This window comes from Cervus elaphus, chromosome 14 (genome assembly GCF_910594005.1).
Source record: "Cervus elaphus chromosome 14, mCerEla1.1, whole genome shotgun sequence".
NCBI classification, from domain to species: Eukaryota; Metazoa; Chordata; class Mammalia; order Artiodactyla; family Cervidae; genus Cervus; species Cervus elaphus.
The window spans coordinates 61,555,085-61,563,644 of record NC_057828.1 but is presented as its reverse complement, the minus strand read 5'-3'; the positions used below and the strand labels follow the sequence as shown (position 1 = coordinate 61,563,644).

General features: G+C 48.7%; 1 non-coding gene across 1 annotated transcript; it reads right to left on the bottom strand.

The window, feature by feature from the left end:
• Window positions 1-1,462: 1,462 nt before the first annotated feature.
• TRNAC-ACA lies at window positions 1,463-1,534 on the bottom strand. The gene has a single exon. It is a non-coding gene; the product is annotated as a tRNA-Cys (tRNA).
• Window positions 1,535-8,560: the final 7,026 nt, after the last annotated feature.

The window sequence follows — 8,560 nt, the reverse complement described above, 5'->3', positions numbered from 1 at the left end:
TCTCATTTATTCTTCATTTAAGAAAACAAAACACCAACCCCATGTAGCGATACTATCTCTATTATATAAATGAGGAAAAGGAAGGTCAGAAAAGTTGAGTAGCTTGTCCAAGATCCTACAGTTAGTAAGTCCAAAGCTGGAATTCGAACCCAGGTCTGTCTGATTTCTTTCTGTCGTACATAGTTTTAGGAGAGAGTTATAAAAATAAATGACAAAAGTAAACTGTCAGAGCTTTGTAAAATCTGAACAGAAGGATGCATTTACGTCCACAAAGACAGTAGAGTCAGACCTTAGGCAAGTCTTGCAGGTGTCTTCTTCATAGTCCAGGTTAAAGGGCCAAAACCCAACCTTCAATGATTTGCACTACTCCACCCAGCTCCAAGAGGCCCTTGGTAAGCCAAAATACTTGCCAGCTGGGGTGATGGGGAGAGAAGCAGGCTGTTTCTAAATAGCTCCTATTTAGAGAAGACAAAACCAGAAGGTTGTAATGCAGGTTCCTAGAAAGATCAGAAGTGCAGTGAGAGAGCAGACAATCTTATTAAAGAAGAGCTTGGAGAAAAGGGACAAGGCTGGGAAGTCTCAGGGCTCAGGTGGTAGGTGTGACACCCTGAGTGGGCTCACCCCATGAACAGGTGATGCCTCAGCCATAAGCCAACCCTCAGGATAAGCAGATGCCTCACTGGAGGCTGGGCATTGGAGGAGGCTGCAAGCATGCTTACAAGGCGTGAGGCTGCAACAGCTGATTGAGCTTGGATGGTTTGTGACTCAGAGTCTGCTGAGGGCGTTAGATCTGTCTGAACAAGACCCCACAAAGCTGACCAGGCAGCACCCCACGATGTGGAGCCAGGAAATACTTCCCCAGATCGACAGGCTTCAGCTCTTTGTCTCCCTCCCTAAGGGTCTTGAGGTGCCGAGCGTGCACATGTGCGAGTTTGCCTCTGGAGCTGTTATCTTCATCCCTCCCTTTTTTGTATGTGTTCCACATGGACTCCTTGTCCTGCGGCTGAGCCCCCACTGGAAGGATCATGGCAGAGCTCAGTGAATTTCCAACCTAATTTCCAACCTAAACCAAACCCTTTTTTTAAATACACAAAATCTTGACTGGAACACCAACAGAGAAAGCAAATGAAATTGGAGTTGCTCCCATCTGAGTGGGGGTTGGGGATGCCAGAGTCCCCTTCCTCTCCCAAGATATTCTGTTGGGTACACGGTTTAAAAACCACCACTGTAGGGCTGCAAGATCTCTGAATTTAAAGTTAGAACATCCAGGTTCTAATCCGGACTCTGCCACGTAGAAAGAGTGTGGCTTTTAAGAAGTCATTTAACCTCTCTTAAAGTGAAGTCGCTCAGCCATGTCCGACTCTTTGCAACCCTGTGGACCGTAGCCTACCAGGCTCCTCCATCCATGGGATTTTCCAGGCAAGAATACAGGAGTGGGTTGCCATTTCCTTCTCCAGGAGATCTTCCCGACCCAGGATTGAACCGGGGTCTCCTGCATTGTAGGCAGACGCTTTACCATCTGAGCCACCAGGAAAGTTTCCATCCATGAAATGGAGATGGTAATTCTTGTCCCCTTCAGCAGTCACTGTGAGCATCAGGTGTAACCATGTGGGTAAAAGCAGCTGTAAAATGCCATGGAAGTGTGAGACATTCCCTTCCTTGGCTTCTCCACACGTGTCTAGCCCACAACGGCTCCACATCCTTGGATAGGGGACAAAGCCACACCTCTCGGGACCCAAAGAGTGTGATTTACTGACTTGTATGGTTTCCAAAGAGAAATGGTCATCTCCAAGGTAATATCTCTAAGGTTTTCCTCCCCTCCGTGTTGTTATTTGTGGATGGCCCTCTTCACTTTTTTTCTGACTGACAGACCTACGTCTATGCCTCAGTCCCACACCAGGACGCCCAAACCGGCTCGCCCTCAGGTGCTCTCAGCTGGACCACAGAGTCTGCCGCAGCAGGGCTCCGTGAGTGCTGGCTGATTTGGTTACTTGGCTTTATGACTCTCCGGGAAGACCCTTTTAGTGGGAACAGCCAGGCCATCTCCTCTCCCCTCTAAGCATGCCCCAGGTCCATACAACGCAAAAAGGCCGAGTCTCTTCTCAGAGTTGTGCCAGGGAAACGGTGGTGCCTGAAGTTCCGCCCGTCGCTCGGTACTGTCTGTGGCAGCACTACACGTGGCGAAAGACACTGTGAGGTGTGACAACACACCCACTCCAGGCCCCCCACCTGCAGAGCCAGAGATCATAGGGATGAGGCGGGTGGTGGTGGGAACCCTGGTTCATCAGAAGGGACCGTGTCAACTCCTCAAAGTCATGGGCTGACAAATCGTGGGTTTGATCTGGACAGTGGTTTAGTAAAAGATGGTGCCCACGCTGTTCTCTGCTACCTGTCAGCTTGCCCACACTTCTAGGGCTCTCCTTCTATCGTCTGATACTCAGAGTGGGTGACCTGAGTTGTAATTGCACATTCCCAGATAGTCACCAGGGCTTTCCTGGTGTCTCAGCTGGTAAAGAATCTGCCTGCAATGCAGGAGACCCGGGTTTGACCCCTGGGTCAGGAAGATCCCCTGGAGAAAAGAATGGCAACCCACTCCAGCATTCTTGCCTGGAGAATTCCATGGACAGAGGAGACTGGTGAGCTACTGTCTATGGGGTTGCAGAGAGTCAGACATGACTGAGTGACTAACACAGATAGTCACCAGCTGTATACCAAAGGTATATGCATGTTTGTTATGTTAAATTGGATTGACTGTTTTCTGGGTGGGACCTCAGCCAGTGGTACAAATTCTACTAGTAGAATGGTAGAGTGGTTTCAGGCCAGAAAGTTGGCTTTCTTAAAAGGCCAGTGGTTTGGATGGCCCATTATGGGCAGGATAGATATTGGATTTCAAATGGGGGCAATAATTTTACCCTGCATCCCACAGGCAAATAGAGCCTAATGTAGCAGTTACTAAGAAGAGATTCACTTCCTCCTTTTGCACCTGTTTTGACATTTCCTATGGTTTCATAGCCCACTTGACTTTAGTGGAACCACAGAGAGTTTTTCTGGAATTACAAAGCCAAATTTTGCATCTTCTTTTTCCTTTTTTTCTTTTCTTTAAACCTTGGTCCCTCATTTTAAAAGGTTTTACTGACATACGGTTGATATACCATATTATATAAGTTATATTTTATTATATAAGTTACAGGTATACAATATAGTAATTCACATTTTCAAAGGCTATACTTGATATATAGTTATCCTAGAATATTGGCTATATCCACTGTGTTGTATGATATATCCTTGTAGCTTATTTATTTTATACATAGTAGTTCATACCTCTTAATCCCTTTCCCCTATCTTGTCCCTCTCTGTTCCCGCTCCCCAATGGTAATCAGTAGTTTGTTCTCTTTGTCTGTGAGCCTGCTTCTTTCTTTATATTCACTAGTTTGTTGTATGTTTTAGATTCCACAAATAAGTGATATCATGCAGTATTTGTCTATCTTATTTCACTAAGCACTGCATTTCCTTTTGAGCGGCAGAGTCCCATGAAGAGGAAGAATAAATACTGTGAAAGGAGTGAGGTCACTAGCAGAGAATTCTAAGCTCTGAGATTCCTGGCAGCAAGATCCAGTCTGCTTGCCAGAGCGGCACTTCAGGCTTTCACTGTTTGGCCTCTTCACGCTGCTCAGGTCTGCTCCTTGATGTTCCTCTGCAATGTGGTCACCCCTCAGGGCCAGGCTTTAGGACCTAGGTGTTCTCCCAGAGAATGATGTGGGAAGAGACGTTTCTTTGCGTCTTCCACCCTTTTGCACTCCCACAGCCCATCCTTGTGGCTTTCCATGGTGCCCACGAGACATCACCCGTACTCCCCGTGGCTCCTACCCAGCTATCTTCACAAGTGGGGCTTCCTGCCATTCAGCCTGCAGGTCAGCAGTGAATGTGGTGCCACCTCTGGGTCCCAGGGGAACATCCTGACCTCAAGCTCAGCAGATTTCAAGCTGAAGACCAGAGAACCCTTTGGTGAATGGGTGTAAAATATGTTTGGTGCCTACACCCAAGATTTAATTCTATGTACCACAAAGGGATCAGGGAGTAGATGTAGCAATTGAAATCTCACTTGGTTCATTGGCATTAAATTCCTTCCCCACCAGATCTTTTACCTGAGCTATTAATTTCTCCTCCATTTTTCTCCTTTCATTTTCTCTACTTACAGAACTAATCAGCCATGATAAGAACAAGACGCCAGCAGCTAGGGGAAGAGGAAAACAGGAGACTGGATCCTCTGCAGTCTGGACCATGGGCTCCTGACCTGACTGTATCCCATCTCACAGGGATGGGTCGTCTCCCCATCTTCCTCCCTGCTTATAACTCAGGCCTTCCACAAGGGCCCTGTCTCCATGTGGTCCACTAACCAAGAAGCAAGTCACTCAGTCATGTCCAACTCTGCGACCCCATGGACTGTAATCCACCAGGCTCCTTTGTCCATGGAATTCTTCAGGCAAGAATACTGGAGAGGGTTGTTATTTCTTTCTCCAGGAGATCTTCCTGACCCAGGGCAGAAGTACAGAAAGTGTGACTCTGCTTCAGGGGTAGGAGGGGAGGAAGGAGCTGGCTGTTGCCAAGGGAATAAGGAGTTCTGTGTGAGTCTAGGATGTTCTTGGCCTTGGAGCTGGGGGGTGAGCGTGGAGGCACACAAAAGCCTGCAATGCAGGATGTAAAACAGACATGGCCCGGGACGAGGTTGATGGGGCAGCTGGTGACCCACTTTGCATGTGCTCCTGGGAGGCTAAAGTTAGCTCTGGCTCACACCAGGTGGAAGGGCTTCATTTAGCTCTTCCCCACCACCGTGCTGGGGGCTTGCTACACTTTAGCTACAACAGGGTCTGCCTCCCTTTCAGAGTCATAGATGGGGCTCCAAGTCATCACTGTGTCAGTGTAAAGTCAGGGGAAAGTCACAGCTACTCCTTCCCCTTCCCCCAAGTCTGAACACCATGAATGTAAAGTTTGGCTGAAATGGACCAAAGGATTGTTGAGTGTTGCCTAGTCATTCTAAGGCCATCACTCCACCCCAAACCTAAAATATCACCAGATTCCACAAGAGAGGCCCAGCCTGGCATTGCTAACAGACTTCACCAGATCTATTTCCATTCACTGTCTCCTATTAGGGGCTTCCCAGGTGGCACTAGTGGCAAAGAACCCAATTCCAGTGCAGAAGACACAAGAGACCCGGGTTTGATCCCTGGTCTCGATCCCCGATCTCCACTGGGTTGGGAAGATCCCCTGGAGAAGGACATAGCAATTCATACCAGTGTTCTTGCCTGGAGAATCCCACGGACAGAGGAGCCTGGCGGGCTACAGTTCAAAGGCTTGCAGAGCATCGGATGTGACTGACGTGACTTAGTAGGCATGCGTGTCTCCTATAACATTTCTCCCTGTGCCTGTCACCCTTCTGACCTCTGACCCCATGATGGCCTTCCTTCCTGTGGTCCGGCCTCATTTCCTTACCCCCAATGCTCAGCTTCTCAGGCCTTCAATTTTCTTCCTTCCTTCACTATGGTTTGTATTTCCTTTGCAGTGAGCTGCCTTGAGCCATGCCCCAGCTGTGCGGGAACCAGGAGGAGGGCTCCCAGAACAGGGTACCTGGAAGAGGGGGCCGGGTGTTGACCAAAGAGCCCACGGGAAGAGGAGGTCTGTGGGCCGTGTGTCTCAGCTGTGGGATCTGACCTCCTGAAAGTGAAGTTGCTCAGTCATGTCTGACTCTTTGAGACCCCATGGACTGTAGCCTACCAGGCTCCTCTGTCCATGGGATTTTCCAGGCAAGGGTACCGGAGTGGATTGCCATTTCCTTCTCCAGGGGATCTTCCCAACCCAGGGACCAAACCCGGGTCTCCCACATTGCAGGTAGACTCTTTACCATCTGAGACACCAGGGAAGCCCTGTGGGATCTGAACAGACCCCTAAAGTCTCCGCCAGGAAACAAGGGCCCAGCTGGCCATACCCTAGTGGCACCCGTGTTGTGCAAGAGGCATGGTGCCCCCAACTGTGTTTTTGAAAGACTACACATTAGAGAGGAATTTTTTTTTTTTCTTTTTAAAAAGGAGTGCGGATGGGGAGGAAAGGGTGGTGGTCTTAGTCAGGATGTGAGACATCCTCTCGGCTGCCTCGAATCAGAGGCTCTCAGGGCTGGATGAAGTCCTGTCCACAGTGGTCTCTGTGACCCCGTGGGAGTGTGGTAGGGAGGAGGGTCAAACGGGGTAGAGACGGAGGAGCGCTCAAAACCCCTACCTCGGGCAGCCTGCCCGGCCAAGTGAGTGAGAGAACATACCCTTTTTTGGTCTTGGAGATGAAGGGCAATTATCTTGTCAGGAAAAAGTTATAGTTTCTAATGCTTCCAAAACCAAGAGGCTGCTTGGTGCCTGGATGCTGATCACTAGAACAACAGGCAAGCAAGAGGAAAGGCTGAGGGGGACTGGGGCGGCGTTTAGCAAACTTGTCACCCATAAAACCACCTGACCTGTGTTTGAACATAGTCTTTTTCCCCAGCTCGCTGACAGTGTGACCACCACAGAGCAGGCCACCTGCTGGCTTGCTGGGTGCTGCGTAGTGACAGCAAAAGACACGGAAGGCTGTGTTCACAAGGAGTTAAATAGCTGATGGGGGAGGTGAGACAGGACCCAGGAACACCCAGCAGGATCTGTACAAAGAAATATAAGAATTCCTTGGGGGAAGAAAAAAGAGAATTCCTCGGGGATAGACAGCAGCAGGGCAGATGGTCCCCAACAGCTGCTACAGACACACAGACAAACACAACCACGTGGGCCTTGAGATCAACCTTGGAGACTGACCCAGATTCCTCAGATCGGTTTGAAGCTCTCAAATACTGTTTCCAGTGGTTTATTCCAGAAGAGATGTCAGCTCCTCTGGGAATCACTTTGGAGCACGTTCCCTCTAGAGACCAGTTACAAACATCAGGAACCAGGTCCCCGCAGAGCAGTCACTCTATGTAGATGGTGGATCAGGCCCCAGTAGAAGAGGCTCAGGACCCAGTAGAAGAGGATCAGAAATAAGGGAGCCTCAAAAATAGTAAAATGGCTGCAAACTCCCACTCTTAAATCAAGCCAGTCACTGTTAACAGACTTCACACCTGAGGGATGGTTTTACTCGTTTGTCCATTTCTCCCATGTGGAAGGAAACAGGGGCTAAGAAAGGTAAGTTATAAAAGAAGACTACTGGGACTTGCCTGGTGGTCCAGTGGTTAAGATTCTGTGCTTCCAACGCAGGGGGCGCGTGTTCGAACCCTGGTTGGAAAACTAAGATCTGATGTGTCACAGGGCAAGTAAGCCCGCCCACCACAACTGCTGAGTCAACATACTCTGGAGCCAGTGAGCCACAACTAGAGAGTCAGTGTGCTACAACATAAGGTCCTACTTTCCCAACGAAAGTGCTGCAACTAAGACTCAACGCAGCCAAATAAATTTTTTTTAATTAAATTAAAAAAAAAAGAAAACTACTGCCTTATCCTGATTAACTGGGAACAAACATAGAGATGACTTCTTTCCTATAAAAGTTAAAGCTGTAGGGAGTGGAACCAGGGGTTCTCAACCTGGGCACTCTTGGTATTATGGCCTGGAGAGTTTCTTTGTTTTGAGAGGCTGTCCTCTGCATTGTAGGATGTTTAGCAAGTCTCTGTTGACTGGGCCCTGGCTCCATGTGAGACAACCAAAAATGTCTCACGACACCGTCAAAGGTCCCCTGGGGGCAAAGTCACATGCAGTGGAGTCTCAGTGCGACAGATGAAGGGGTTGGGGTCCCAGGCTGCACCAGGGACAAGCCTCCCACTCATTTGGAAAGGGCTTGACTTCCAAAATGGAAACAGAATCACAGGAGGGTCAGTGAAGGTCAGAGGAGGGTCAGTGAAGGTCACAGGGCTCAGCGTGCTCAAATTCAAATGACGTGTGGTGCCTTCTCAAGAAAAAAACGTTTGCCGATTTCCAGGGTTGATATAAATTACTTCTATAGCGTCGTTAGTTAGATATGTACAGACCTGAAACCAGGCATGCATCCTACAGGCTTGTAACTTCTACAACTATAAAATCAAAACAGCTTCACAACTGTGACAACCCAACAGCAAACCAATCAATCTTAAGTTAACAGCATTCCTTTAACGAGACAGATGGCATGATTTTGTGGGGTAAACTGCCCCTGGCTTTGTCACTGGATGCCGAGTCCTCCTGGGGGTAGGACATCGTCCCCTAACTCACATCTCATACAACATGGTCTCCATGTAAACTCTGGCTGTGAGCCTTCCGTGAGGTCACTTGGCAAACGCAGACACTACTCTTGAGGGCCACCTGTGCGTTCACCTTACCGGCCTGAGACAATCGAAGCAACACCTCTGGGCCCCAATGTGATCATGACCAGAGAGTGATGCTGGCTCTGTCGGCTTTAAGGTGGACTCACAGAGGACCAAGATGATGTGTGTGTTCTTTAGAATCTCATCCAAATGGGAAGAATTTCTTATTTTTAAAGAATTAAAGTTCCCACAGAGAACTCGCAAGAATACACCAGGAGATTC